Source organism: Castor canadensis, chromosome 10, assembly GCF_047511655.1.
Source record: "Castor canadensis chromosome 10, mCasCan1.hap1v2, whole genome shotgun sequence".
NCBI classification, from domain to species: Eukaryota; Metazoa; Chordata; class Mammalia; order Rodentia; family Castoridae; genus Castor; species Castor canadensis.
The window spans coordinates 87,350,409-87,378,264 of NC_133395.1; the positions used below are offsets into that span (position 1 = coordinate 87,350,409).

The 27,856-nt window shown below is 67.5% G+C and overlaps 12 non-coding genes across 12 annotated transcripts; all 12 read right to left on the reverse strand.

Annotated features, from left to right (window-relative positions):
• Nucleotides 1-1,390: 1,390 nt before the first annotated feature.
• On the reverse strand, nt 1,391-1,509 carry LOC141413522 (5S ribosomal RNA). Its single transcript, XR_012438313.1, has one exon. It is a non-coding gene; the product is annotated as a 5S ribosomal RNA (ribosomal RNA).
• A 2,142-nt stretch (nt 1,510-3,651) lies between these two features.
• Nucleotides 3,652-3,770, reverse strand: LOC141413523 (5S ribosomal RNA). The gene has a single exon (XR_012438314.1). It is a non-coding gene; the product is annotated as a 5S ribosomal RNA (ribosomal RNA).
• Nucleotides 3,771-5,913: 2,143 nt separating this feature from the next.
• Nucleotides 5,914-6,032, reverse strand: LOC141412823 (5S ribosomal RNA). Its single transcript, XR_012437665.1, has one exon. It is a non-coding gene; the product is annotated as a 5S ribosomal RNA (ribosomal RNA).
• A 2,141-nt stretch (nt 6,033-8,173) lies between these two features.
• Nucleotides 8,174-8,292, reverse strand: LOC141412608 (5S ribosomal RNA). Its single transcript, XR_012437449.1, has one exon. It is a non-coding gene; the product is annotated as a 5S ribosomal RNA (ribosomal RNA).
• A 2,145-nt stretch (nt 8,293-10,437) lies between these two features.
• On the reverse strand, nt 10,438-10,556 carry LOC141413525 (5S ribosomal RNA). Its single transcript, XR_012438316.1, has one exon. It is a non-coding gene; the product is annotated as a 5S ribosomal RNA (ribosomal RNA).
• Nucleotides 10,557-12,701: 2,145 nt separating this feature from the next.
• Nucleotides 12,702-12,820, reverse strand: LOC141412612 (5S ribosomal RNA). Its single transcript, XR_012437453.1, has one exon. It is a non-coding gene; the product is annotated as a 5S ribosomal RNA (ribosomal RNA).
• A 2,145-nt stretch (nt 12,821-14,965) lies between these two features.
• Nucleotides 14,966-15,084, reverse strand: LOC141413526 (5S ribosomal RNA). The gene has a single exon (XR_012438317.1). It is a non-coding gene; the product is annotated as a 5S ribosomal RNA (ribosomal RNA).
• Nucleotides 15,085-17,226: 2,142 nt separating this feature from the next.
• On the reverse strand, nt 17,227-17,345 carry LOC141413527 (5S ribosomal RNA). Its single transcript, XR_012438318.1, has one exon. It is a non-coding gene; the product is annotated as a 5S ribosomal RNA (ribosomal RNA).
• Nucleotides 17,346-19,485: 2,140 nt separating this feature from the next.
• Nucleotides 19,486-19,604, reverse strand: LOC141412824 (5S ribosomal RNA). The gene has a single exon (XR_012437666.1). It is a non-coding gene; the product is annotated as a 5S ribosomal RNA (ribosomal RNA).
• A 2,141-nt stretch (nt 19,605-21,745) lies between these two features.
• LOC141412610 (5S ribosomal RNA) lies at nt 21,746-21,864 on the reverse strand. The gene has a single exon (XR_012437451.1). It is a non-coding gene; the product is annotated as a 5S ribosomal RNA (ribosomal RNA).
• Nucleotides 21,865-24,009: 2,145 nt separating this feature from the next.
• LOC141413528 (5S ribosomal RNA) lies at nt 24,010-24,128 on the reverse strand. Its single transcript, XR_012438319.1, has one exon. It is a non-coding gene; the product is annotated as a 5S ribosomal RNA (ribosomal RNA).
• A 2,145-nt stretch (nt 24,129-26,273) lies between these two features.
• Nucleotides 26,274-26,392, reverse strand: LOC141412613 (5S ribosomal RNA). The gene has a single exon (XR_012437454.1). It is a non-coding gene; the product is annotated as a 5S ribosomal RNA (ribosomal RNA).
• Between the last annotated feature and the right edge of the window lie 1,464 nt (nt 26,393-27,856).

The window sequence follows — 27,856 nt, forward strand, 5'->3', positions numbered from 1 at the left end:
GCCACGCCAAGCACGCACGACTCCCGGGTCTCGTCTGCTCCTGGGTGCCCTGGGCCTCTTCCCTGTGCCGCTGCTGGGTCTTGTGCCCCTGCTTGGCCTCCTTCAGACCCGGCCCCGTGCTACGCGGCCACGTGCTACAGGATCGTGCCAGCAGAACTGGCCCTGGCTGAGCCCCGTACCCACCCTCCTGCCATCCCTGGCCCTGCTAGCAAATGGCAGAGATCCTCTGGCCTCCGAGCCCAGACAAAAATCCTGATGTAGTTGGCCGAGGGGCCGCAAACCAAGGCTTCGCTTGTTCCCGCTCAGGCCCCAGCCATACCCTCTTGTCCTTCGGCTGCTCGTGTGTGGGGTGGGGGAGAGGAGGGTGCGTCCCCGTGCGTGCGTGCGTGGTCTGGGTGTCTCTGCGTGGTGTGTGTGTGTGTGTGTGTGTGTGTTAGATGCCGTGCCTGGTGTAGGTGGGGAAGAGCAAGCCCTCACGCACAGAGCCCCATCACACACTGGGGCCGGGCCGAGGGGGTCAATCTGCTCGGCCTGATTGCGTTGGGCATACATTGCAGAAGGTGGGTTTTCCAAGGCGGAGCAGAGGGTCCCGGCACCTGAGGTTGTCCACGGGGAGAATGTCTGTTGCACGGGGGCAAGCGGTCCCTTCCGTCGTGCCCAAGCCCATGTGACCCCGAAGGCCAGGTGGCCCCGGTCCTTGAGCTGACTGAGGAGTGCTTTGAGACCCGGAGGGTGGCACAGGCGACTGGGCGCCAGCGGCGGCCCTCCCTCCCTTTGAGCGGGACGGGGAGCTGCCGCTGGCATCCGGAGCTCTGGCGGCCTGCGCCCTCTGTCCCTGTGACCGCAGGCTCTGCCGTGGGAGGCGGGATCCCACGTAGAGGTCGCGCGCTGGCTGCCCTGTCTTGGGTTGAGCGACGGAGCACGACGTGGAGCAGCACCCGACTGAGGCTCCCTGCTTCTCTGTCCCCTGGCGTCTTGCCCTGGACCCAGTGCACCACCTTGTGGCGAGCCCAGGTGTGGCGCGTCCCGCTGTGGGGCCCGCTGGGGTGCAGGAACCACTTTCTCATGGCTTCCGCACGTCCCTCCCCGCCCGCCTGGAGGGCAGTTGGGGAGCGGTCCCCAACGTGGCCTGGGACCAACCTCGCTGGTGACCCGTGTCGCGGGCGCGCGCCCCAGGAGAGTGTGGGGAGGGGAGAGGATTCGGGGACGTAGCTGTGAGGATTCGGTGTGCGTGGGTCTGGCGGGTGGCCCGGACGGGGTCGGGGTCGTGGTCACGGTGGGTCGTTGTGGTGGTGGTGGTGGTGGTGGTGCTGGGGGTGGTGGTGGTGGTGGGGGGCGTGGTGGCGAAGTCCCCGAAGACAAAAGGAGCAGCGAGGGAGGGAGGAGCAAAAGCCTACAGCACCCGGTATTCCCAGGCGGTCTCCCATCCAAGTACTAACCAGGCCCGACCCTGCTTAGCTTCCGAGATCAGACGAGATCGGGCGCGTTCAGGGTGGTATGGCCGTAGACGCTAGCCGCCGCCTCCGGGAGCCCCAAGAGCCTGCCGAGGGCCCCGGCGTGCGTCTCCACGCTGCTCTCCTGGCACGGCTGGGAGTCCGGGTGGGGGCTGGCAGCCCGGGGCCAGCGGCCAGAGGCCCCGCGCGCCTGCTCGGGCAGCCGGTCTCGCCCAGGTGGCCGCTGGGTGGCTTTCTTCCCGAGGTGTCCTGCTGCCAGGACGAGGGTCAAGTTTTCTCGGGGGAAAATTTCTCAGTGCTCTCGGGCGCTTGTTCTTCTGGGAATGTCCACTGCTGTGGCCAAGGCGGGGGACGCACAGCTCGGGCCAGGGCAAGCAGCCGCCCTCCTCCGTCGCCTCCTGGAGCCGTATCCTTGGGTGGGTGCGTGGCTCCCAGCGGAGGTCTCGGGGACCCTTCCGGTCCTCTTCGTCCGGAAAGCGACACTGCCCCTCCAGCCCATCAGGAAAACGGCAGCCGCGCCCTTCGCCGACCCGCTCCGCCCTCCTCCACACTCAGGGCCTGGGGCTGCGGGGCTGAATCGTGAGGCTTTCCAGCCCAGGACTTCACCTCTGGCCCCTTTCACACCCGGGATCTTGGGAAGAAGAAACAAAACCAAACACAGCCAAAGCCATCTCCTCCGACCCGGGGCCCCTCCACATCCCTTCCGATCCCGGGTTCCTGCCGGCCTCCCGGGGCGTTTCTCCCAGGCAGGCCTTCGCGGCCACTACACGGGGCTGAGCACTCGAGTCCTCGGGCGTCACGGGGCCCGCGGCCACGCCAAGCACGCACGACTCCCGGGTCTCGTCTGCTCCTGGGTGCCCTGGGCCTCTTCCCTGTGCCGCTGCTGGGTCTTGTGCCCCTGCTTGGCCTCCTTCAGACCCGGCCCCGTGCTACGCGGCCACGTGCTACAGGATCGTGCCAGCAGAACTGGCCCTGGCTGAGCCCCGTACCCACCCTCCTGCCATCCCTGGCCCTGCTAGCAAATGGCAGAGATCCTCTGGCCTCCGAGCCCAGACAAAAATCCTGATGCAGTTGGCCGAGGGGCCGCAAACCAAGGCTTCGCTTGTTCCCGCTCAGGCCCCAGCCATACCCTCTTGTCCTTCGGCTGCTCGTGTGTGGGGTGGGGGAGAGGAGGGTGCGTCCCCGTGCGTGCGTGCGTGGTCTGGGTGTCTCTGCGTGGTGTGTGTGTGTGTGTGTGTGTGTGTTAGATGCCGTGCCTGGTGTAGGTGGGGAAGAGCAAGCCCTCACGCACAGAGCCCCATCACACACTGGGGCCGGGCCGAGGGGGTCAATCTGCTCGGCCTGATTGCGTTGGGCATACATTGCAGAAGGTGGGTTTTCCAAGGCGGAGCAGAGGGTCCCGGCACCTGAGGTTGTCCACGGGGAGAATGTCTGTTCCACGGGGGCAAGCGGTCCCTTCCGTCGTGCCCAAGCCCATGTGACCCCGAAGGCCAGGTGGCCCCGGTCCTTGAGCTGACTGAGGAGTGCTTTGAGACCCGGAGGGTGGCACAGGCGACTGGGCGCCAGCGGCGGCCCTCCCTCCCTTTGAGCGGGACGGGGAGCTGCCGCTGGCATCCGGAGCTCTGGCGGCCTGCGCCCTCTGTCCCTGTGACCGCAGGCTCTGCCGTGGGAGGCGGGATCCCACGTAGAGGTCGCGCGTTGGCTGCCCTGTCTTGGGTTGAGCGACGGAGCGCGACGTGGAGCAGCACCCGACTGAGGCTCCCTGCTTCTCTGTCCCCTGGCGTCTTGCCCTGGACCCAGTGCACCACCTTGTGGCGAGCCCAGGTGTGGCGCGTCCCGCTGTGGGGCCCGCTGGGGTGCAGGACCCACTTTCTCATGGCTTCCGCACGTCCCTCCCCGCCCGCCTGGAGGGCAGTTGGGGAGCGGTCCCCAACGTGGCCTGGGACCAACCTCGCTGGTGACCCGTGTCGCGGGCGCGCGCCCCAGGAGAGTGTGGGGAGGGGAGAGGATTCGGGGACGTAGCTGTGAGGATTCGGTGTGCGTGGGTCTGGCGGGTGGCCCGGACGGGGTCGGGGTCGTGGTCACGGTGGGTCGTTGTGGTGGTGGTGGTGGTGGTGGTGCTGGGGGTGGTGGTGGTGGGGGGGGTGGTGGCGAAGTCCCCGAAGACAAAAGGAGCAGCGAGGGAGGGAGGAGCAAAAGCCTACAGCACCCGGTATTCCCAGGCGGTCTCCCATCCAAGTACTAACCAGGCCCGACCCTGCTTAGCTTCCGAGATCAGACGAGATCGGGCGCGTTCAGGGTGGTATGGCCGTAGACACTAGCCGCCGCCTCCGGGAGCCCCAAGAGCCTGCCGAGGGCCCCGGCGTGCGTCTCCACGCTGCTCTCCTGGCACGGCTGGGAGTCCGGGTGGGGGCTGGCAGCCCGGGGCCAGCGGCCAGAGGCCCCGCGCGCCTGCTCGGGCAGCCGGTCTCGCCCAGGTGGCCGCTGGGTGGCTTTCTTCCCGAGGTGTCCTGCTGCCAGGACGAGGGTCAAGTTTTCTCGGGGGAAAATTTCTCAGTGCTCTCGGGCGCTTGTTCTTCTGGGAATGTCCACTGCTGTGGCCAAGGCGGGGGACGCACAGCTCGGGCCAGGGCAAGCAGCCGCCCTCCTCCGTCGCCTCCTGGAGCCGTATCCTTGGGTGGGTGCGTGGCTCCCAGCGGAGGTCTCGGGGACCCTTCCGGTCCTCTTCGTCCGGAAAGCGCCACTGCCCCTCCAGCCCATCAGGAAAACGGCAGCCGCGCCCTTCGCCGACCCGCTCCGCCCTCCTCCACACTCAGGGCCTGGGGCTGCGGGGCTGAATCGTGAGGCTTTCCAGCCCAGGACTTCACCTCTGGCCCCTTTCACACCCGGGATCTTGGGAAGAAGAAACAAAACCAAACACAGCCAAAGCCATGTCCTCCGACCCGGGGCCCCTCCACATCCCTTCCGATCCCGTGTTCCTGCCGGCCTCCCGGGGCGTTTCTCCCAGGCAGGCCTTTGCGGCCACTACACGGGGCTGAGCACTCGAGTCCTCGGGCGTCACGGGGCCCGCGGCCACGCCAAGCACGCACGACTCCCGGGTCTCGTCTGCTCCTGGGTGCCCTGGGCCTCTTCCCTGTGCCGCTGCTGGGTCTTGTGCCCCTGCTTGGCCTCCATCAGACCCGGCCCCGTGCTACGCGGCCACGTGCTACAGGATCGTGCCAGCAGAACTCTCCCTGGCTGAGCCCCGTACCCACCCTCCTGCCATCCCTGGCCCTGCTAGCAAATTTCAGAGATCCTCTGGCCTCCGAGCCCAGACAAAAATCCTGATGCAGATGGCCGAGGGGCCGCAAACCAAGGCTTCGCTTGTTCCCGCTCAGGCCCCAGCCATACCCTCTTGTCCTTCGGCTGCTCGTGTGTGGGGTGGGGGAGAGGAGGGTGCGTCCCCGTGCGTGCGTGCGTGGTCTGGGTGTCTCTGTGTGGTGTGTGTGTGTGTGTGTGTGTGTGTGTGTTAGATGCCGTGCCTGGTGTAGGTGGGGAAGAGCAAGCCCTCACGCACAGAGCCCCATCACACACTGGGGCCGGGCCGAGGGGGTCAATCTGCTCGGCCTGATTGCGTTGGGCATACATTGCAGAAGGTGGGTTTTCCAAGGCGGAGCAGAGGGTCCCGGCACCTGAGGTTGTCCACGGGGAGAATGTCTGTTCCACGGGGGCAAGCGGTCCCTTCCGTCATGCCCAAGCCCATGTGACCCCGAAGGCCAGGTGGCAGCGGTCCTTGAGCTGACTGAGGAGTGCTTTGAGACCCGGAGGGTGGCACAGGCGACTGGGCGCCAGCGGCGGCCCTCCCTCCCTTTGAGCGGGACGGGGAGCTGCCGCTGGCATCCGGAGCTCTGGCGGCCTGCGCCCTCTGTCCCTGTGACCGCAGGCTCTCCGTGGGAGGCGGGATCCCACGTAGAGGTCGCACGCTGGCTGCCCTGTCTTGGGTTGAGCGACGGAGCGCGACGTGGAGCAGCACCCAACTGAGGCTCCCTGCTTCTCTGTCCCCTGGCGTCTTGCCCTGGACCCAGTGCACCACCTTGTGGCGAGCCCAGGTGTGGCACGTCCCGCTGTGGGGCCCGCTGGGGTGCAGGACCCACTTTCTCATGGCTTCCGCACGTCCCTCCCCGCCCGCCTGGAGGGCAGTTGGGGAGCGGTCCCCAACGTGGCCTGGGACCAACCTCGCTGGTGACCCGGGTCGCGGGCGCGCGCCCCAGGAGAGTGTGGGGAGGGGAGAGTATTCGGGGACGTAGCTGTGAGGATTCGGTGTGCGTGGGTCTGGAGGGTGGCCCGGACGGGGTCGGGGTCGTGGTCACGGTGGGTCGTTGTGGTGGTGGTGGTGGTGGTGCTGGGGGTGGTGGTGGTGGGGGGGGGTGGTGGCGAAGTCCCCGAAGACAAAAGGAGCAGCGAGGGAGGGAGGAGCAAAAGCCTACAGCACCCGGTATTCCCAGGCGTTCTCCCATCCAAGTACTAACCAGGCCCGACCCTGCTTAGCTTCCGAGATCAGACGAGATCGGGCGCGTTCAGGGTGGTATGGCCGTAGACGCTAGCCGCCGCCTCCGGGAGCCCCAAGAGCCTGCCGAGGGCCCCGGCGTGCGTCTCCACGCTGCTCTCCTGGCACGGCTGGGAGTCCGGGTGGGGGTTGGCAGCCCGGGGCCAGCGGCCAGAGGCCCCGCGCGCCTGCTCGGGCAGCCGGTCTCGCCCAGGTGGCCGCTGGGTGGCTTTCTTCCAGAGGTGTCCTGCTGCCAGGACGAGGGTCAAGTTTTCACGGGGGAAAATTTCTCAGTGCTCTCGGGCGCTTGTTCTTCTGGGAATGTTCACTGCTGTGGCCAAGGCGGGGGACGCACAGCTCGGGCCAGGGCAAGCAGCCGCCCTCCTCCGTCGCCTCCTGGAGCCGTATCCTTGGGTGGGTGCGTGGCTCCCAGCAGAGGTCTCGGGGACCCTTCCGGTCCTCTTCGTCCGGAAAGCGACACTGCCCCTCCAGCCCATCAGGAAAAGGCAGCTGCGCCCTTCGCCGACCCGCTCCGCCCTCCTCCACACTCAGGGCCTGGGGCTGCAGGGCTGAATCGTGAGGCTTTCCAGCCCAGGACTTCACCTCTGGCCCCTTTCACACCTGGGATCTTGGGAAGAAGAAACAAAACCAAACACAGCCAAAGCCATCTCCTCCGACCCGGGGCCCCTCCACATCCCTTCCGATCCCGGGTTCCTGCCGGCCTCCCGGGGCGTTTCTCCCAGGCAGGCCTTCGCGGCCACTACACGGGGCTGAGCACTCGAGTCCTCGGGCGTCACGGGGCCCGCGGCCACGCCAAGCACGCACGACTCCCGGGTCTCGTCTGCTCCTGGGTGCCCTGGGCCTCTTCCCTGTGCCGCTGCTGGGTCTTGTGCCCCTGCTTGGCCTCCATCAGACCCGGCCCCGTGCTACGCGGCCACGTGCTACAGGATCGTGCCAGCAGAACTGGCCCTGGCTGAGCCCCGTACCCACCCTCCTGCCATCCCTGGCCCTGCTAGCAAATGGCAGAGATCCTCTGGCCTCCGAGCCCAGACAAAAATCCTGATGCAGATGGCCGAGGGGCCGCAAACCAAGGCTTCGCTTGTTCCCGCTCAGGCCCCAGCCATACCCTCTTGTCCTTCGGCTGCTCGTGTGTGGGGTGGGGGAGAGGAGGGTGCGTCCCCGTGCGTGCGTGCGTGGTCTGGGTGTCTCTGCGTGGTGTGTGTGTGTGTGTGTGTGTGTGTTAGATGCCGTGCCTGGTGTAGGTGGGGAAGAGCAAGCCCTCACGCACAGAGCCCCATCACACACTGGGGCCGGGCCGAGGGGGTCAATCTGCTCGGCCTGATTGCGTTGGGCATACATTGCAGAAGGTGGGTTTTCCAAGGCGGAGCAGAGGGTCCCGGCACCTGAGGTTGTCCACGGGGAGAATGTCTGTTGCACGGGGGCAAGCGGTCCCTTCCGTCGTGCCCAAGCCCATGTGACCCCGAAGGCCAGGTGGCCCCGGTCCTTGAGCTGACTGAGGAGTGCTTTGAGACCCGGAGGGTGGCACAGGCGACTGGGCGCCAGCGGCGGCCCTCCCTCCCTTTGAGCGGGACGGGGAGCAGCCGCTGGCATCCGGAGCTCTGGCGGCCTGCGCCCTCTGTCCCTGTGACCGCAGGCTCTGCCGTGGGAGGCGGGATCCCACGTAGAGGTCGCGCGCTGGCTGCCCTGTCTTGGGTTGAGCGACGGAGCGCGACGTGGAGCAGCACCCGACTGAGGCTCCCTGCTTCTCTGTCCCCTGGCGTCTTGCCCTGGACCCAGTGCACCACCTTGTGGCGAGCCCAGGTGTGGCGCGTCCCGCTGTGGGGCCCGCTGGGGTGCAGGACCCACTTTCTCATGGCTTCCGCACGTCCCTCCCCGCCCGCCTGGAGGGCAGTTGGGGAGCGGTCCCCAACGTGGCCTGGGACCAACCTCGCTGGTGACCCGTGTCGCGGGCGCGCGCCCCAGGAGAGTGTGGGGAGGGGAGAGGATTCGGGGACGTAGCTGTGAGGATTCGGTGTGCGTGGGTCTGGCGGGTGGCCCGGACGGGGTCGGGGTCGTGGTCACGGTGGGTCGTTGTGGTGGTGGTGGTGGTGGTGGTGCTGGGGGTGGTGGTGGTGGGGGGGGTGGTGGCGAAGTCCCCGAAGACAAAAGGAGCAGCGAGGGAGGGAGGAGCAAAAGCCTACAGCACCCGTTATTCCCAGGCGGTCTCCCATCCAAGTACTAACCAGGCCCGACCCTGCTTAGCTTCCGAGATCAGACGAGATCGGGCGCGTTCAGGGTGGTATGGCCGTAGACGCTAGCCGCCGCCTCCGGGAGCCCCAAGAGCCTGCCGAGGGCCCCGGCGTGCGTCTCCACGCTGCTCTCCTGGCACGGCTGGGAGTCCGGGTGGGGGCTGGCAGCCCGGGGCCAGCAGCCAGAGGCCCCGCGCGCCTGCTCGGGCAGCCGGTCTCGCCCAGGTGGCCGCTGGGTGGCTTTCTTCCCGAGGTGTCCTGCTGCCAGGACGAGGGTCAAGTTTTCTCGGGGGAAAATTTCTCAGTGCTCTCGGGCGCTTGTTCTTCTGGGAATGTCCACTGCTGTGGCCAAGGCGGGGGACGCACAGCTCGGGCCAGGGCAAGCAGCCGCCCTCCTCCGTCGCCTCCTGGAGCCGTATCCTTGGGTGGGTGCGTGGCTCCCAGCGGAGGTCTCGGGGACCCTTCCGGTCCTCTTCGTCCGGAAAGCGCCACTGCCCCTCCAGCCCATCAGGAAAACGGCAGCCGCGCCCTTCGCCGACCCGCTCCGCCCTCCTCCACACTCAGGGCCTGGGGCTGCGGGGCTGAATCGTGAGGCTTTCCAGCCCAGGACTTCACCTCTGGCCCCTTTCACACCTGGGATCTTGGGAAGAAGAAACAAAACCAAACACAGCCAAAGCCATCTCCTCCGACCCGGGGCCCCTCCACATCCCTTCCGATCCCGGGTTCCTGCCGGCCTCCCGGGGCGTTTCTCCCAGGCAGGCCTTCGCGGCCACTACACGGGGCTGAGCACTCGAGTCCTCGGGCGTCACGGGGCCCGCGGCCACGCCAAGCACGCACGACTCCCGGGTCTCGTCTGCTCCTGGGTGCCCTGGGCCTCTTCCCTGTGCCGCTGCTGGGTCTTGTGCCCCTGCTTGGCCTCCATCAGACCCGGCCCCGTGCTACGCAGCCACGTGCTACAGGATCGTGCCAGCAGAACTGGCCCTGGCTGAGCCCCGTACCCACCCTCCTGCCATCCCTGGCCCTGCTAGCAAATGGCAGAGATCCTCTGGCCTCCGAGCCCAGACAAAAATCCTGATGCAGATGGCCGAGGGGCCGCAAACCAAGGCTTCGCTTGTTCCCGCTCAGGCCCCAGCCATACCCTCTTGTCCTTCGGCTGCTCGTGTGTGGGGTGGGGGAGAGGAGGGTGCGTCCCCGTGCGTGCGTGCGTGGTCTGGGTGTCTCTGCGTGGTGTGTGTGTGTGTGTGTGTGTGTGTTAGATGCCGTGCCTGGTGTAGGTGGGGAAGAGCAAGCCCTCACGCACAGAGCCCCATCACACACTGGGGCCGGGCCGAGGGGGTCAATCTGCTCGGCCTGATTGCGTTGGGCATACATTGCAGAAGGTGGGTTTTCCAAGGCGGAGCAGAGGGTCCCGGCACCTGAGGTTGTCCACGGGGAGAATGTCTGTTGCACGGGGGCAAGCGGTCCCTTCCGTCGTGCCCAAGCCCATGTGACCCCGAAGGCCAGGTGGCCCCGGTCCTTGAGCTGACTGAGGAGTGCTTTGAGACCCGGAGGGTGGCACAGGCGACTGGGCGCCAGCGGCGGCCCTCCCTCCCTTTGAGCGGGACGGGGAGCTGCCGCTGGCATCCGGAGCTCTGGCGGCCTGCGCCCTCTGTCCCTGTGACCGCAGGCTCTGCCGTGGGAGGCGGGATCCCACGTAGAGGTCGCGCGCTGGCTGCCCTGTCTTGGGTTGAGCGACGGAGCGCGACGTGGAGCAGCACCCGACTGAGGCTCCCTGCTTCTCTGTCCCCTGGCGTCTTGCCCTGGACCCAGTGCACCACCTTGTGGCGAGCCCAGGTGTGGCGCGTCCCGCTGTGGGGCCCGCTGGGGTGCAGGACCCACTTTCTCATGGCTTCCGCACGTCCCTCCCCGCCCGCCTGGAGGGCAGTTGGGGAGCGGTCCCCAACGTGGCCTGGGACCAACCTCGCTGGTGACCCGTGTCGCGGGCGCGCGCCCCAGGAGAGTGTGGGGAGGGGAGAGGATTCGGGGACGTAGCTGTGAGGATTCGGTGTGCGTGGGTCTGGCGGGTGGCCCGGACGGGGTCGGGGTCGTGGTCACGGTGGGTCGTTGTGGTGGTGGTGGTGGTGGTGGTGCTGGGGGTGGTGGTGGTGGTGGGGGGCGTGGTGGCGAAGTCCCCGAAGACAAAAGGAGCAGCGAGGGAGGGAGGAGCAAAAGCCTACAGCACCCGGTATTCCCAGGCGGTCTCCCATCCAAGTACTAACCAGGCCCGACCCTGCTTAGCTTCCGAGATCAGACGAGATCGGGCGCGTTCAGGGTGGTATGGCCGTAGACGCTAGCCGCCGCCTCCGGGAGCCCCAAGAGCCTGCCGAGGGCCCCGGCGTGCGTCTCCACGCTGCTCTCCTGGCACGGCTGGGAGTCCGGGTGGGGGCTGGCAGCCCGGGGCCAGCGGCCAGAGGCCCCGCGCGCCTGCTCGGGCAGCCGGTCTCGCCCAGGTGGCCGCTGGGTGGCTTTCTTCCCGAGGTGTCCTGCTGCCAGGACGAGGGTCAAGTTTTCTCGGGGGAAAATTTCTCAGTGCTCTCGGGCGCTTGTTCTTCTGGGAATGTCCACTGCTGTGGCCAAGGCGGGGGACGCACAGCTCGGGCCAGGGCAAGCAGCCGCCCTCCTCCGTCGCCTCCTGGAGCCGTATCCTTGGGTGGGTGCGTGGCTCCCAGCGGAGGTCTCGGGGACCCTTCCGGTCCTCTTCGTCCGGAAAGCGACACTGCCCCTCCAGCCCATCAGGAAAACGGCAGCCGCGCCCTTCGCCGACCCGCTCCGCCCTCCTCCACACTCAGGGCCTGGGGCTGCGGGGCTGAATCGTGAGGCTTTCCAGCCCAGGACTTCACCTCTGGCCCCTTTCACACCCGGGATCTTGGGAAGAAGAAACAAAACCAAACACAGCCAAAGCCATCTCCTCCGACCCGGGGCCCCTCCACATCCCTTCCGATCCCGGGTTCCTGCCGGCCTCCCGGGGCGTTTCTCCCAGGCAGGCCTTCGCGGCCACTACACGGGGCTGAGCACTCGAGTCCTCGGGCGTCACGGGGCCCGCGGCCACGCCAAGCACGCACGACTCCCGGGTCTCGTCTGCTCCTGGGTGCCCTGGGCCTCTTCCCTGTGCCGCTGCTGGGTCTTGTGCCCCTGCTTGGCCTCCTTCAGACCCGGCCCCGTGCTACGCGGCCACGTGCTACAGGATCGTGCCAGCAGAACTGGCCCTGGCTGAGCCCCGTACCCACCCTCCTGCCATCCCTGGCCCTGCTAGCAAATGGCAGAGATCCTCTGGCCTCCGAGCCCAGACAAAAATCCTGATGCAGTTGGCCGAGGGGCCGCAAACCAAGGCTTCGCTTGTTCCCGCTCAGGCCCCAGCCATACCCTCTTGTCCTTCGGCTGCTCGTGTGTGGGGTGGGGGAGAGGAGGGTGCGTCCCCGTGCGTGCGTGCGTGGTCTGGGTGTCTCTGCGTGGTGTGTGTGTGTGTGTGTGTGTGTGTTAGATGCCGTGCCTGGTGTAGGTGGGGAAGAGCAAGCCCTCACGCACAGAGCCCCATCACACACTGGGGCCGGGCCGAGGGGGTCAATCTGCTCGGCCTGATTGCGTTGGGCATACATTGCAGAAGGTGGGTTTTCCAAGGCGGAGCAGAGGGTCCCGGCACCTGAGGTTGTCCACGGGGAGAATGTCTGTTCCACGGGGGCAAGCGGTCCCTTCCGTCGTGCCCAAGCCCATGTGACCCCGAAGGCCAGGTGGCCCCGGTCCTTGAGCTGACTGAGGAGTGCTTTGAGACCCGGAGGGTGGCACAGGCGACTGGGCGCCAGCGGCGGCCCTCCCTCCCTTTGAGCGGGACGGGGAGCTGCCGCTGGCATCCGGAGCTCTGGCGGCCTGCGCCCTCTGTCCCTGTGACCGCAGGCTCTGCCGTGGGAGGCGGGATCCCACGTAGAGGTCGCGCGCTGGCTGCCCTGTCTTGGGTTGAGCGACGGAGCGCGACGTGGAGCAGCACCCGACTGAGGCTCCCTGCTTCTCTGTCCCCTGGCGTCTTGCCCTGGACCCAGTGCACCACCTTGTGGCGAGCCCAGGTGTGGCGCGTCCCGCTGTGGGGCCCGCTGGGGTGCAGGACCCACTTTCTCATGGCTTCCGCACGTCCCTCCCCGCCCGCCTGGAGGGCAGTTGGGGAGCGGTCCCCAACGTGGCCTGGGACCAACCTCGCTGGTGACCCGTGTCGCGGGCGCGCGCCCCAGGAGAGTGTGGGGAGGGGAGAGGATTCGGGGACGTAGCTGTGAGGATTCGGTGTGCGTGGGTCTGGCGGGTGGCCCGGACGGGGTCGGGGTCGTGGTCACGGTGGGTCGTTGTGGTGGTGGTGGTGGTGGTGGTGCTGGGGGTGGTGGTGGTGGTGGGGGGGGTGGTGGCGAAGACCCCGAAGACAAAAGGAGCAGCGAGGGAGGGAGGAGCAAAAGCCTACAGCACCCGGTATTCCCAGGCGGTCTCCCATCCAAGTACTAACCAGGCCCGACCCTGCTTAGCTTCCGAGATCAGACGAGATCGGGCGCGTTCAGGGTGGTATGGCCGTAGATGCTAGCCGCCGCCTCCGGGAGCCCCAAGAGCCTGCCGAGGGCCCCGGCGTGCGTCTCCACGCTGCTCTCCTGGCACGGCTGGGAGTCCGGGTGGGGGCTGGCAGCCCGGGGCCAGCGGCCAGAGGCCCCGCGCGCCTGCTCGGGCAGCCGGTCTCGCCCAGGTGGCCGCTGGGTGGCTTTCTTCCCGAGGTGTCCTGCTGCCAGGACGAGGGTCAAGTTTTCTCGGGGGAAAATTTCTCAGTGCTCTCGGGCGCTTGTTCTTCTGGGAATGTCCACTGCTGTGGCCAAGGCGGGGGACGCACAGCTCGGGCCAGGGCAAGCAGCCGCCCTCCTCCGTCGCCTCCTGGAGCCGTATCCTTGGGTGGGTGCGTGGCTCCCAGCGGAGGTCTCGGGGACCCTTCCGGCCCTCTTCGTCCGGAAAGCGCCACTGCCCCTCCAGCCCATCAGGAAAACGGCAGCCGCGCCCTTCGCCGACCCGCTCCGCCCTCCTCCACACTCAGGGCCTGGGGCTGCGGGGCTGAATCGTGAGGCTTTCCAGCCCAGGACTTCACCTCTGGCCCCTTTCACACCCGGGATCTTGGGAAGAAGAAACAAAACCAAACACAGCCAAAGCCATCTCCTCCGACCCGGGGCCCCTCCACATCCCTTCCGATCCCGGGTTCCTGCCGGCCTCCCGGGGCGTTTCTCCCAGGCAGGCCTTCGCGGCCACTACACGGGGCTGAGCACTCGAGTCCTCGGGCGTCACGGGGCCCGCGGCCACGCCAAGCACGCACGACTCCCGGGTCTCGTCTGCTCCTGGGTGCCCTGGGCCTCTTCCCTGTGCCGCTGCTGGGTCTTGTGCCCCTGCTTGGCCTCCTTCAGACCCGGCCCCGTGCTACGCGGCCACGTGCTACAGGATCGTGCCAGCAGAACTGGCCCTGGCTGAGCCCCGTACCCACCCTCCTGCCATCCCTGGCCCTGCTAGCAAATGGCAGAGATCCTCTGGCCTCCGAGCCCAGACAAAAATCCTGATGCAGTTGGCCGAGGGGCCGCAAACCAAGGCTTCGCTTGTTCCCGCTCAGGCCCCAGCCATACCCTCTTGTCCTTCGGCTGCTCGTGTGTGGGGTGGGGGAGAGGAGGGTGCGTCCCCGTGCGTGCGTGCGTGGTCTGGGTGTCTCTGCGTGGTGTGTGTGTGTGTGTGTGTGTGTGTTAGATGCCGTGCCTGGTGTAGGTGGGGAAGAGCAAGCCCTCACGCACAGAGCCCCATCACACACTGGGGCCGGGCCGAGGGGGTCAATCTGCTCGGCCTGATTGCGTTGGGCATACATTGCAGAAGGTGGGTTTTCCAAGGCGGAGCAGAGGGTCCCGGCACCTGAGGTTGTCCACGGGGAGAATGTCTGTTCCACGGGGGCAAGCGGTCCCTTCCGTCGTGCCCAAGCCCATGTGACCCCGAAGGCCAGGTGGCCCCGGTCCTTGAGCTGACTGAGGAGTGCTTTGAGACCCGGAGGGTGGCACAGGCGACTGGGCGCCAGCGGCGGCCCTCCCTCCCTTTGAGCGGGACGGGGAGCTGCCGCTGGCATCCGGAGCTCTGGCGGCCTGCGCCCTCTGTCCCTGTGACCGCAGGCTCTGCCGTGGGAGGCGGGATCCCACGTAGAGGTCGCGCGCTGGCTGCCCTGTCTTGGGTTGAGCGACGGAGCGCGACGTGGAGCAGCACCCGACTGAGGCTCCCTGCTTCTCTGTCCCCTGGCGTCTTGCCCTGGACCCAGTGCACCACCTTGTGGCGAGCCCAGGTGTGGCGCGTCCCGCTGTGGGGCCCGCTGGGGTGCAGGACCCACTTTCTCATGGCTTCCGCACGTCCCTCCCCGCCCGCCTGGAGGGCAGTTGGGGAGCGGTCCCCAACGTGGCCTGGGACCAACCTCGCTGGTGACCCGTGTCGCGGGCGCGCGCCCCAGGAGAGTGTGGGGAGGGGAGAGGATTCGGGGACGTAGCTGTGAGGATTCGGTGTGCGTGGGTCTGGCGGGTGGCCCGGACGGGGTCGGGGTCGTGGTCACGGTGGGTCGTTGTGGTGGTGGTGGTGGTGGTGGTGCTGGGGGTGGTGGTGGTGGTGGGGGGCGTGGTGGCGAAGTCCCCGAAGACAAAAGGAGCAGCGAGGGAGGGAGGAGCAAAAGCCTACAGCACCCGGTATTCCCAGGCGGTCTCCCATCCAAGTACTAACCAGGCCCGACCCTGCTTAGCTTCCGAGATCAGACGAGATCGGGCGCGTTCAGGGTGGTATGGCCGTAGACGCTAGCCGCCGCCTCCGGGAGCCCCAAGAGCCTGCCGAGGGCCCCGGCGTGCGTCTCCACGCTGCTCTCCTGGCACGGCTGGGAGTCCGGGTGGGGGCTGGCAGCCCGGGGCCAGCGGCCAGAGGCCCCGCGCGCCTGCTCGGGCAGCCGGTCTCGCCCAGGTGGCCGCTGGGTGGCTTTCTTCCCGAGGTGTCCTGCTGCCAGGACGAGGGTCAAGTTTTCTCGGGGGAAAATTTCTCAGTGCTCTCGGGCGCTTGTTCTTCTGGGAATGTCCACTGCTGTGGCCAAGGCGGGGGACGCACAGCTCGGGCCAGGGCAAGCAGCCGCCCTCCTCCGTCGCCTCCTGGAGCCGTATCCTTGGGTGGGTGCGTGGCTCCCAGCGGAGGTCTCGGGGACCCTTCCGGTCCTCTTCGTCCGGAAAGCGACACTGCCCCTCCAGCCCATCAGGAAAACGGCAGCCGCGCCCTTCGCCGACCCGCTCCGCCCTCCTCCACACTCAGGGCCTGGGGCTGCGGGGCTGAATCGTGAGGCTTTCCAGCCCAGGACTTCACCTCTGGCCCCTTTCACACCCGGGATCTTGGGAAGAAGAAACAAAACCAAACACAGCCAAAGCCATCTCCTCCGACCTGGGGCCCCTCCACATCCCTTCCGATCCCGGGTTCCTGCCGGCCTCCCGGGGCGTTTCTCCCAGGCAGGCCTTCGCGGCCACTACACGGGGCTGAGCACTCGAGTCCTCGGGCGTCACGGGGCCCGCGGCCACGCCAAGCACGCACGACTCCCGGGTCTCGTCTGCTCCTGGGTGCCCTGGGCCTCTTCCCTGTGCCGCTGCTGGGTCTTGTGCCCCTGCTTGGCCTCCATCAGACCCGGCCCCGTGCTACGCGGCCACGTGCTACAGGATCGTGCCAGCAGAACTGGCCCTGGCTGAGCCCCGTACCCACCCTCCTGCCATCCCTGGCCCTGCTAGCAAATGGCAGAGATCCTCTGGCCTCCGAGCCCAGACAAAAATCCTGATGCAGTTGGCCGAGGGGCCGCAAACCAAGGCTTCGCTTGTTCCCGCTCAGGCCCCAGCCATACCCTCTTGTCCTTCGGCTGCTCGTGTGTGGGGTGGGGGAGAGGAGGGTGCGTCCCCGTGCGTGCGTGCGTGGTCTGGGTGTCTCTGCGTGGTGTGTGTGTGTGTGTGTGTGTGTGTTAGATGCCGTGCCTGGTGTAGGTGGGGAAGAGCAAGCCCTCACGCACAGAGCCCCATCACACACTGGGGCCGGGCCGAGGGGGTCAATCTGCTCGGCCTGATTGCGTTGGGCATACATTGCAGAAGGTGGGTTTTCCAAGGCGGAGCAGAGGGTCCCGGCACCTGAGGTTGTCCACGGGGAGAATGTCTGTTCCACGGGGGCAAGCGGTCCCTTCCGTCGTGCCCAAGCCCATGTGACCCCGAAGGCCAGGTGGCCCCGGTCCTTGAGCTGACTGAGGAGTGCTTTGAGACCCGGAGGGTGGCACAGGCGACTGGGCGCCAGCGGCGGCCCTCCCTCCCTTTGAGCGGGACGGGGAGCTGCCGCTGGCATCCGGAGCTCTGGCGGCCTGCGCCCTCTGTCCCTGTGACCGCAGGCTCTGCCGTGGGAGGCGGGATCCCACGTAGAGGTCGCGCGTTGGCTGCCCTGTCTTGGGTTGAGCGACGGAGCGCGACGTGGAGCAGCACCCGACTGAGGCTCCCTGCTTCTCTGTCCCCTGGCGTCTTGCCCTGGACCCAGTGCACCACCTTGTGGCGAGCCCAGGTGTGGCGCGTCCCGCTGTGGGGCCCGCTGGGGTGCAGGACCCACTTTCTCATGGCTTCCGCACGTCCCTCCCCGCCCGCCTGGAGGGCAGTTGGGGAGCGGTCCCCAACGTGGCCTGGGACCAACCTCGCTGGTGACCCGTGTCGCGGGCGCGCGCCCCAGGAGAGTGTGGGGAGGGGAGAGGATTCGGGGACGTAGCTGTGAGGATTCGGTGTGCGTGGGTCTGGCGGGTGGCCCGGACGGGGTCGGGGTCGTGGTCACGGTGGGTCGTTGTGGTGGTGGTGGTGGTGGTGGTGCTGGGGGTGGTGGTGGTGGGGGGGGTGGTGGCGAAGTCCCCGAAGACAAAAGGAGCAGCGAGGGAGGGAGGAGCAAAAGCCTACAGCACCCGGTATTCCCAGGCGGTCTCCCATCCAAGTACTAACCAGGCCCGACCCTGCTTAGCTTCCGAGATCAGACGAGATCGGGCGCGTTCAGGGTGGTATGGCCGTAGACACTAGCCGCCGCCTCCGGGAGCCCCAAGAGCCTGCCGAGGGCCCCGGCGTGCGTCTCCACGCTGCTCTCCTGGCACGGCTGGGAGTCCGGGTGGGGGCTGGCAGCCCGGGGCCAGCGGCCAGAGGCCCCGCGCGCCTGCTCGGGCAGCCGGTCTCGCCCAGGTGGCCGCTGGGTGGCTTTCTTCCCGAGGTGTCCTGCTGCCAGGACGAGGGTCAAGTTTTCTCGGGGGAAAATTTCTCAGTGCTCTCGGGCGCTTGTTCTTCTGGGAATGTCCACTGCTGTGGCCAAGGCGGGGGACGCACAGCTCGGGCCAGGGCAAGCAGCCGCCCTCCTCCGTCGCCTCCTGGAGCCGTATCCTTGGGTGGGTGCGTGGCTCCCAGCGGAGGTCTCGGGGACCCTTCCGGTCCTCTTCGTCCGGAAAGCGCCACTGCCCCTCCAGCCCATCAGGAAAACGGCAGCCGCGCCCTTCGCCGACCCGCTCTGCCCTCCTCCACACTCAGGGCCTGGGGCTGCGGGGCTGAATCGTGAGGCTTTCCAGCCCAGGACTTCACCTCTGGCCCCTTTCACACCCGGGATCTTGGGAAGAAGAAACAAAACCAAACACAGCCAAAGCCATGTCCTCCGACCCGGGGCCCCTCCACATCCCTTCCGATCCCGGGTTCCTGCCGGCCTCCCGGGGCGTTTCTCCCAGGCAGGCCTTTGCGGCCACTACACGGGGCTGAGCACTCGAGTCCTCGGGCGTCACGGGGCCCGCGGCCACGCCAAGCACGCACGACTCCCGGGTCTCGTCTGCTCCTGGGTGCCCTGGGCCTCTTCCCTGTGCCGCTGCTGGGTCTTGTGCCCCTGCTTGGCCTCCATCAGACCCGGCCCCGTGCTACGCGGCCACGTGCTACAGGATCGTGCCAGCAGAACTCTCCCTGGCTGAGCCCCGTACCCACCCTCCTGCCATCCCTGGCCCTGCTAGCAAATTTCAGAGATCCTCTGGCCTCCGAGCCCAGACAAAAATCCTGATGCAGATGGCCGAGGGGCCGCAAACCAAGGCTTCGCTTGTTCCCGCTCAGGCCCCAGCCATACCCTCTTGTCCTTCGGCTGCTCGTGTGTGGGGTGGGGGAGAGGAGGGTGCGTCCCCGTGCGTGCGTGCGTGGTCTGGGTGTCTCTGTGTTGTGTGTGTGTGTGTGTGTGTGTGTGTGTTAGATGCCGTGCCTGGTGTAGGTGGGGAAGAGCAAGCCCTCACGCACAGAGCCCCATCACACACTGGGGCCGGGCCGAGGGGGTCAATCTGCTCGGCCTGATTGCGTTGGGCATACATTGCAGAAGGTGGGTTTTCCAAGGCGGAGCAGAGGGTCCCGGCACCTGAGGTTGTCCACGGGGAGAATGTCTGTTCCACGGGGGCAAGCGGTCCCTTCCGTCATGCCCAAGCCCATGTGACCCCGAAGGCCAGGTGGCCCCGGTCCTTGAGCTGACTGAGGAGTGCTTTGAGACCCGGAGGGTGGCACAGGCGACTGGGCGCCAGCGGCGGCCCTCCCTCCCTTTGAGCGGGACGGGGAGCTGCCGCTGGCATCCGGAGCTCTGGCGGCCTGCGCCCTCTGTCCCTGTGACCGCAGGCTCTCCGTGGGAGGCGGGATCCCACGTAGAGGTCGCACGCTGGCTGCCCTGTCTTGGGTTGAGCGACGGAGCGCGACGTGGAGCAGCACCCAACTGAGGCTCCCTGCTTCTCTGTCCCCTGGCGTCTTGCCCTGGACCCAGTGCACCACCTTGTGGCGAGCCCAGGTGTGGCACGTCCCGCTGTGGGGCCCGCTGGGGTGCAGGACCCACTTTCTCATGGCTTCCGCACGTCCCTCCCCGCCCGCCTGGAGGGCAGTTGGGGAGCGGTCCCCAACGTGGCCTGGGACCAACCTCGCTGGTGACCCGGGTCGCGGGCGCGCGCCCCAGGAGAGTGTGGGGAGGGGAGAGTATTCGGGGACGTAGCTGTGAGGATTCGGTGTGCGTGGGTCTGGAGGGTGGCCCGGACGGGGTCGGGGTCGTGGTCACGGTGGGTCGTTGTGGTGGTGGTGGTGGTGGTGCTGGGGGTGGTGGTGGTGGGGTGGGTGGTGGCGAAGTCCCCGAAGACAAAAGGAGCAGCGAGGGAGGGAGGAGCAAAAGCCTACAGCACCCGGTATTCCCAGGCGTTCTCCCATCCAAGTACTAACCAGGCCCGACCCTGCTTAGCTTCCGAGATCAGACGAGATCGGGCGCGTTCAGGGTGGTATGGCCGTAGACGCTAGCCGCCGCCTCCGGGAGCCCCAAGAGCCTGCCGAGGGCCCCGGCGTGCGTCTCCACGCTGCTCTCCTGGCACGGCTGGGAGTCCGGGTGGGGGTTGGCAGCCCGGGGCCAGCGGCCAGAGGCCCCGCGCGCCTGCTCGGGCAGCCGGTCTCGCCCAGGTGGCCGCTGGGTGGCTTTCTTCCAGAGGTGTCCTGCTGCCAGGACGAGGGTCAAGTTTTCACGGGGGAAAATTTCTCAGTGCTCTCGGGCGCTTGTTCTTCTGGGAATGTTCACTGCTGTGGCCAAGGCGGGGGACGCACAGCTCGGGCCAGGGCAAGCAGCCGCCCTCCTCCGTCGCCTCCTGGAGCCGTATCCTTGGGTGGGTGCGTGGCTCCCAGCAGAGGTCTCGGGGACCCTTCCGGTCCTCTTCGTCCGGAAAGCGACACTGCCCCTCCAGCCCATCAGGAAAAGGCAGCTGCGCCCTTCGCCGACCCGCTCCGCCCTCCTCCACAGTCAGGGCCTGGGGCTGCAGGGCTGAATCGTGAGGCTTTCCAGCCCAGGACTTCACCTCTGGCCCCTTTCACACCTGGGATCTTGGGAAGAAGAAACAAAACCAAACACAGCCAAAGCCATCTCCTCCGACCCGGGGCCCCTCCACATCCCTTCCGATCCCGGGTTCCTGCCGGCCTCCCGGGGCGTTTCTCCCAGGCAGGCCTTCGCGGCCACTACACGGGGCTGAGCACTCGAGTCCTCGGGCGTCACGGGGCCCGCGGCCACGCCAAGCACGCACGACTCCCGGGTCTCGTCTGCTCCTGGGTGCCCTGGGCCTCTTCCCTGTGCCGCTGCTGGGTCTTGTGCCCCTGCTTGGCCTCCATCAGACCCGGCCCCGTGCTACGCGGCCACGTGCTACAGGATCGTGCCAGCAGAACTGGCCCTGGCTGAGCCCCGTACCCACCCTCCTGCCATCCCTGGCCCTGCTAGCAAATGGCAGAGATCCTCTGGCCTCCGAGCCCAGACAAAAATCCTGATGCAGATGGCCGAGGGGCCGCAAACCAAGGCTTCGCTTGTTCCCGCTCAGGCCCCAGCCATACCCTCTTGTCCTTCGGCTGCTCGTGTGTGGGGTGGGGGAGAGGAGGGTGCGTCCCCGTGCGTGCGTGCGTGGTCTGGGTGTCTCTGCGTGGTGTGTGTGTGTGTGTGTGTGTGTGTTAGATGCCGTGCCTGGTGTAGGTGGGGAAGAGCAAGCCCTCACGCACAGAGCCCCATCACACACTGGGGCCGGGCCGAGGGGGTCAATCTGCTCGGCCTGATTGCGTTGGGCATACATTGCAGAAGGTGGGTTTTCCAAGGCGGAGCAGAGGGTCCCGGCACCTGAGGTTGTCCACGGGGAGAATGTCTGTTGCACGGGGGCAAGCGGTCCCTTCCGTCGTGCCCAAGCCCATGTGACCCCGAAGGCCAGGTGGCCCCGGTCCTTGAGCTGACTGAGGAGTGCTTTGAGACCCGGAGGGTGGCACAGGCGACTGGGCGCCAGCGGCGGCCCTCCCTCCCTTTGAGCGGGACGGGGAGCTGCCGCTGGCATCCGGAGCTCTGGCGGCCTGCGCCCTCTGTCCCTGTGACCGCAGGCTCTGCCGTGGGAGGCGGGATCCCACGTAGAGGTCGCGCGCTGGCTGCCCTGTCTTGGGTTGAGCGACGGAGCGCGACGTGGAGCAGCACCCGACTGAGGCTCCCTGCTTCTCTGTCCCCTGGCGTCTTGCCCTGGACCCAGTGCACCACCTTGTGGCGAGCCCAGGTGTGGCGCGTCCCGCTGTGGGGCCCGCTGGGGTGCAGGACCCACTTTCTCATGGCTTCCGCACGTCCCTCCCCGCCCGCCTGGAGGGCAGTTGGGGAGCGGTCCCCAACGTGGCCTGGGACCAACCTCGCTGGTGACCCGTGTCGCGGGCGCGCGCCCCAGGAGAGTGTGGGGAGGGGAGAGGATTCGGGGACGTAGCTGTGAGGATTCGGTGTGCGTGGGTCTGGCGGGTGGCCCGGACGGGGTCGGGGTCGTGGTCACGGTGGGTCGTTGTGGTGGTGGTGGTGGTGGTGGTGCTGGGGGTGGTGGTGGTGGGGGGGGTGGTGGCGAAGTCCCCGAAGACAAAAGGAGCAGCGAGGGAGGGAGGAGCAAAAGCCTACAGCACCCGTTATTCCCAGGCGGTCTCCCATCCAAGTACTAACCAGGCCCGACCCTGCTTAGCTTCCGAGATCAGACGAGATCGGGCGCGTTCAGGGTGGTATGGCCGTAGACGCTAGCCGCCGCCTCCGGGAGCCCCAAGAGCCTGCCGAGGGCCCCGGCGTGCGTCTCCACGCTGCTCTCCTGGCACGGCTGGGAGTCCGGGTGGGGGCTGGCAGCCCGGGGCCAGCAGCCAGAGGCCCCGCGCGCCTGCTCGGGCAGCCGGTCTCGCCCAGGTGGCCGCTGGGTGGCTTTCTTCCCGAGGTGTCCTGCTGCCAGGACGAGGGTCAAGTTTTCTCGGGGGAAAATTTCTCAGTGCTCTCGGGCGCTTGTTCTTCTGGGAATGTCCACTGCTGTGGCCAAGGCGGGGGACGCACAGCTCGGGCCAGGGCAAGCAGCCGCCCTCCTCCGTCGCCTCCTGGAGCCGTATCCTTGGGTGGGTGCGTGGCTCCCAGCGGAGGTCTCGGGGACCCTTCCGGTCCTCTTCGTCCGGAAAGCGCCACTGCCCCTCCAGCCCATCAGGAAAACGGCAGCCGCGCCCTTCGCCGACCCGCTCCGCCCTCCTCCACACTCAGGGCCTGGGGCTGCGGGGCTGAATCGTGAGGCTTTCCAGCCCAGGACTTCACCTCTGGCCCCTTTCACACCTGGGATCTTGGGAAGAAGAAACAAAACCAAACACAGCCAAAGCCATCTCCTCCGACCCGGGGCCCCTCCACATCCCTTCCGATCCCGGGTTCCTGCCGGCCTCCCGGGGCGTTTCTCCCAGGCAGGCCTTCGCGGCCACTACACGGGGCTGAGCACTCGAGTCCTCGGGCGTCACGGGGCCCGCGGCCACGCCAAGCACGCACGACTCCCGGGTCTCGTCTGCTCCTGGGTGCCCTGGGCCTCTTCCCTGTGCCGCTGCTGGGTCTTGTGCCCCTGCTTGGCCTCCATCAGACCCGGCCCCGTGCTACGCAGCCACGTGCTACAGGATCGTGCCAGCAGAACTGGCCCTGGCTGAGCCCCGTACCCACCCTCCTGCCATCCCTGGCCCTGCTAGCAAATGGCAGAGATCCTCTGGCCTCCGAGCCCAGACAAAAATCCTGATGCAGATGGCCGAGGGCCCGCAAACCAAGGCTTCGCTTGTTCCCGCTCAGGCCCCAGCCATACCCTCTTGTCCTTCGGCTGCTCGTGTGTGGTGTGGGGGAGAGGAGGGTGCGTCCCCGTGCGTGCGTGCGTGGTCTGGGTGTCTCTGCGTGGTGTGTGTGTGTGTGTGTGTGTGTGTTAGATGCCGTGCCTGGTGTAGGTGGGGAAGAGCAAGCCCTCACGCACAGAGCCCCATCACACACTGGGGCCGGGCCGAGGGGGTCAATCTGCTCGGCCTGATTGCGTTGGGCATACATTGCAGAAGGTGGGTTTTCCAAGGCGGAGCAGAGGGTCCCGGCACCTGAGGTTGTCCACGGGGAGAATGTCTGTTGCACGGGGGCAAGCGGTCCCTTCCGTCGTGCCCAAGCCCATGTGACCCCGAAGGCCAGGTGGCCCCGGTCCTTGAGCTGACTGAGGAGTGCTTTGAGACCCGGAGGGTGGCACAGGCGACTGGGCGCCAGCGGCGGCCCTCCCTCCCTTTGAGCGGGACGGGGAGCTGCCGCTGGCATCCGGAGCTCTGGCGGCCTGCCCCCTCTGTCCCTGTGACCGCAGGCTCTGCCGTGGGAGGCGGGATCCCACGTAGAGGTCGCGCGCTGGCTGCCCTGTCTTGGGTTGAGCGACGGAGCGCGACGTGGAGCAGCACCCGACTGAGGCTCCCTGCTTCTCTGTCCCCTGGCGTCTTGCCCTGGACCCAGTGCACCACCTTGTGGTGAGCCCAGGTGTGGCGCGTCCCGCTGTGGGGCCCGCTGGGGTGCAGGACCCACTTTCTCATGGCTTCCGCACGTCCCTCCCCGCCCGCCTGGAGGGCAGTTGGGGAGCGGTCCCCAACGTGGCCTGGGACCAACCTCGCTGGTGACCCGTGTCGCGGGCGTGCGCCCCAGGAGAGTGTGGGGAGGGGAGAGGATTCGGGGACGTAGCTGTGAGGATTCGGTGTGCGTGGGTCTGGCGGGTGGCCCGGACGGGGTCGGGGTCGTGGTCATGGTGGGTCGTTGTGGTGGTGGTGGTGGTGGTGGTGCTGGGGGTGGTGGTGGTGGTGGGGGGGGTGGTGGCGAAGTCCCCGAAGACAAAAGGAGCAGCGAGGGAGGGAGGAGCAAAAGCCTACAGCACCCGGTATTCCCAGGCGGTCTCCCATCCAAGTACTAACCAGGCCCGACCCTGCTTAGCTTCCGAGATCAGACGAGATCGGGCGCGTTCAGGGTGGTATGGCCGTAGACGCTAGCCGCCGCCTCCGGGAGCCCCAAGAGCCTGCCGAGGGCCCCGGCGTGCGTCTCCACGCTGCTCTCCTGGCACGGCTGGGAGTCCGGGTGGGGGCTGGCAGCCCGGGGCCAGCGGCCAGAGGCCCCGCGCGCCTGCTCGGGCAGCCGGTCTCGCCCAGGTGGCCGCTGGGTGGCTTTCTTCCCGAGGTGTCCTGCTGCCAGGACGAGGGTCAAGTTTTCTCGGGGGAAAATTTCTCAGTGCTCTCGGGCGCTTGTTCTTCTGGGAATGTCCACTGCTGTGGCCAAGGCGGGGGACGCACAGCTCGGGCCAGGGCAAGCAGCCGCCCTCCTCCGTCGCCTCCTGGAGCCGTATCCTTGGGTGGGTGCGTGGCTCCCAGCGGAGGTCTCGGGGACCCTTCCGGTCCTCTTCGTCCGGAAAGCGCCACTGCCCCTCCAGCCCATCAGGAAAACGGCAGCCGCGCCCTTCGCCGACCCGCTCCGCCCTCCTCCACACTCAGGGCCTGGGGCTGCGGGGCTGAATCGTGAGGCTTTCCAGCCCAGGACTTCACCTCTGGCCCCTTTCACACCCGGGATCTTGGGAAGAAGAAACAAAACCAAACACAGCCAAAGCCATCTCCTCCGACCCGGGGCCCCTCCACATCCCTTCCGATCCCGGGTTCCTGCCGGCCTCCCGGGGCGTTTCTCCCAGGCAGGCCTTCGCGGCCACTACACGGGGCTGAGCACTCGAGTCCTCGGGCGTCACGGGGCCCGCGGCCACGCCAAGCACGCACGACTCCCGGGTCTCGTCTGCTCCTGGGTGCCCTGGGCCTCTTCCCTGTGCCGCTGCTGGGTCTTGTGCCCCTGCTTGGCCTCCTTCAGACCCGGCCCCGTGCTACGCGGCCACGTGCTACAGGATCGTGCCAGCAGAACTGGCCCTGGCTGAGCCCCGTACCCACCCTCCTGCCATCCCTGGCCCTGCTAGCAAATGGCAGAGATCCTCTGGCCTCCGAGCCCAGACAAAAATCCTGATGCAGTTGGCCGAGGGGCCGCAAACCAAGGCTTCGCTTGTTCCCGCTCAGGCCCCAGCCATACCCTCTTGTCCTTCGGCTGCTCGTGTGTGGGGTGGGGGAGAGGAGGGTGCGTCCCCGTGCGTGCGTGCGTGGTCTGGGTGTCTCTGCGTGGTGTGTGTGTGTGTGTGTGTGTGTGTTAGATGCCGTGCCTGGTGTAGGTGGGGAAGAGCAAGCCCTCACGCACAGAGCCCCATCACACACTGGGGCCGGGCCGAGGGGGTCAATCTGCTCGGCCTGATTGCGTTGGGCATACATTGCAGAAGGTGGGTTTTCCAAGGCGGAGCAGAGGGTCCCGGCACCTGAGGTTGTCCACGGGGAGAATGTCTGTTCCACGGGGGCAAGCGGTCCCTTCCGTCGTGCCCAAGCCCATGTGACCCCGAAGGCCAGGTGGCCCCGGTCCTTGAGCTGACTGAGGAGTGCTTTGAGACCCGGAGGGTGGCACAGGCGACTGGGCGCCAGCGGCGGCCCTCCCTCCCTTTGAGCGGGACGGGGAGCTGCCGCTGGCATCCGGAGCTCTGGCGGCCTGCGCCCTCTGTCCCTGTGACCGCAGGCTCTGCCGTGGGAGGCGGGATCCCACGTAGAGGTCGCGCGCTGGCTGCCCTGTCTTGGGTTGAGCGACGGAGCGCGACGTGGAGCAGCACCCGACTGAGGCTCCCTGCTTCTCTGTCCCCTGGCGTCTTGCCCTGGACCCAGTGCACCACCTTGTGGCGAGCCCAGGTGTGGCGCGTCCCGCTGTGGGGCCCGCTGGGGTGCAGGACCCACTTTCTCATGGCTTCCGCACGTCCCTCCCCGCCCGCCTGGAGGGCAGTTGGGGAGCGGTCCCCAACGTGGCCTGGGACCAACCTCGCTGGTGACCCGTGTCGCGGGCGCGCGCCCCAGGAGAGTGTGGGGAGGGGAGAGGATTCGGGGACGTAGCTGTGAGGATTCGGTGTGCGTGGGTCTGGCGGGTGGCCCGGACGGGGTCGGGGTCGTGGTCACGGTGGGTCGTTGTGGTGGTGGTGGTGGTGGTGGTGCTGGGGGTGGTGGTGGTGGTGGGGGGCGTGGTGGCGAAGTCCCCGAAGACAAAAGGAGCAGCGAGGGAGGGAGGAGCAAAAGCCTACAGCACCCGGTATTCCCAGGCGGTCTCCCATCCAAGTACTAACCAGGCCCGACCCTGCTTAGCTTCCGAGATCAGACGAGATCGGGCGCGTTCAGGGTGGTATGGCCGTAGATGCTAGCCGCCGCCTCCGGGAGCCCCAAGAGCCTGCCGAGGGCCCCGGCGTGCGTCTCCACGCTGCTCTCCTGGCACGGCTGGGAGTCCGGGTGGGGGCTGGCAGCCCGGGGCCAGCGGCCAGAGGCCCCGCGCGCCTGCTCGGGCAGCCGGTCTCGCCCAGGTGGCCGCTGGGTGGCTTTCTTCCCGAGGTGTCCTGCTGCCAGGACGAGGGTCAAGTTTTCTCGGGGGAAAATTTCTCAGTGCTCTCGGGCGCTTGTTCTTCTGGGAATGTCCACTGCTGTGGCCAAGGCGGGGGACGCACAGCTCGGGCCAGGGCAAGCAGCCGCCCTCCTCCGTCGCCTCCTGGAGCCGTATCCTTGGGTGGGTGCGTGGCTCCCAGCGGAGGTCTCGGGGACCCTTCCGGTCCTCTTCGTCCGGAAAGCGACACTGCCCCTCCAGCCCATCAGGAAAACGGCAGCCGCGCCCTTCGCCGACCCGCTCCGCCCTCCTCCACACTCAGGGCCTGGGGCTGCGGGGCTGAATCGTGAGGCTTTCCAGCCCAGGACTTCACCTCTGGCCCCTTTCACACCCGGGATCTTGGGAAGAAGAAACAAAACCAAACACAGCCAAAGCCATCTCCTCCGACCCGGGGCCCCTCCACATCCCTTCCGATCCCGGGTTCCTGCCGGCCTCCCGGGGCGTTTCTCCCAGGCAGGCCTTCGCGGCCACTACACGGGGCTGAGCACTCGAGTCCTCGGGCGTCACGGGGCCCGCGGCCACGCCAAGCACGCACGACTCCCGGGTCTCGTCTGCTCCTGGGTGCCCTGGGCCTCTTCCCTGTGCCGCTGCTGGGTCTTGTGCCCCTGCTTGGCCTCCTTCAGACCCGGCCCCGTGCTACGCGGCCACGTGCTACAGGATCGTGCCAGCAGAACTGGCCCTGGCTGAGCCCCGTACCCACCCTCCTGCCATCCCTGGCCCTGCTAGCAAATGGCAGAGATCCTCTGGCCTCCGAGCCCAGACAAAAATCCTGATGCAGTTGGCCGAGGGGCCGCAAACCAAGGCTTCGCTTGTTCCCGCTCAGGCCCCAGCCATACCCTCTTGTCCTTCGGCTGCTCGTGTGTGGGGTGGGGGAGAGGAGGGTGCGTCCCCGTGCGTGCGTGCGTGGTCTGGGTGTCTCTGCGTGGTGTGTGTGTGTGTGTGTGTGTGTGTTAGATGCCGTGCCTGGTGTAGGTGGGGAAGAGCAAGCCCTCACGCACAGAGCCCCATCACACACTGGGGCCGGGCCGAGGGGGTCAATCTGCTCGGCCTGATTGCGTTGGGCATACATTGCAGAAGGTGGGTTTTCCAAGGCGGAGCAGAGGGTCCCGGCACCTGAGGTTGTCCACGGGGAGAATGTCTGTTCCACGGGGGCAAGCGGTCCCTTCCGTCGTGCCCAAGCCCATGTGACCCCGAAGGCCAGGTGGCCCCGGTCCTTGAGCTGACTG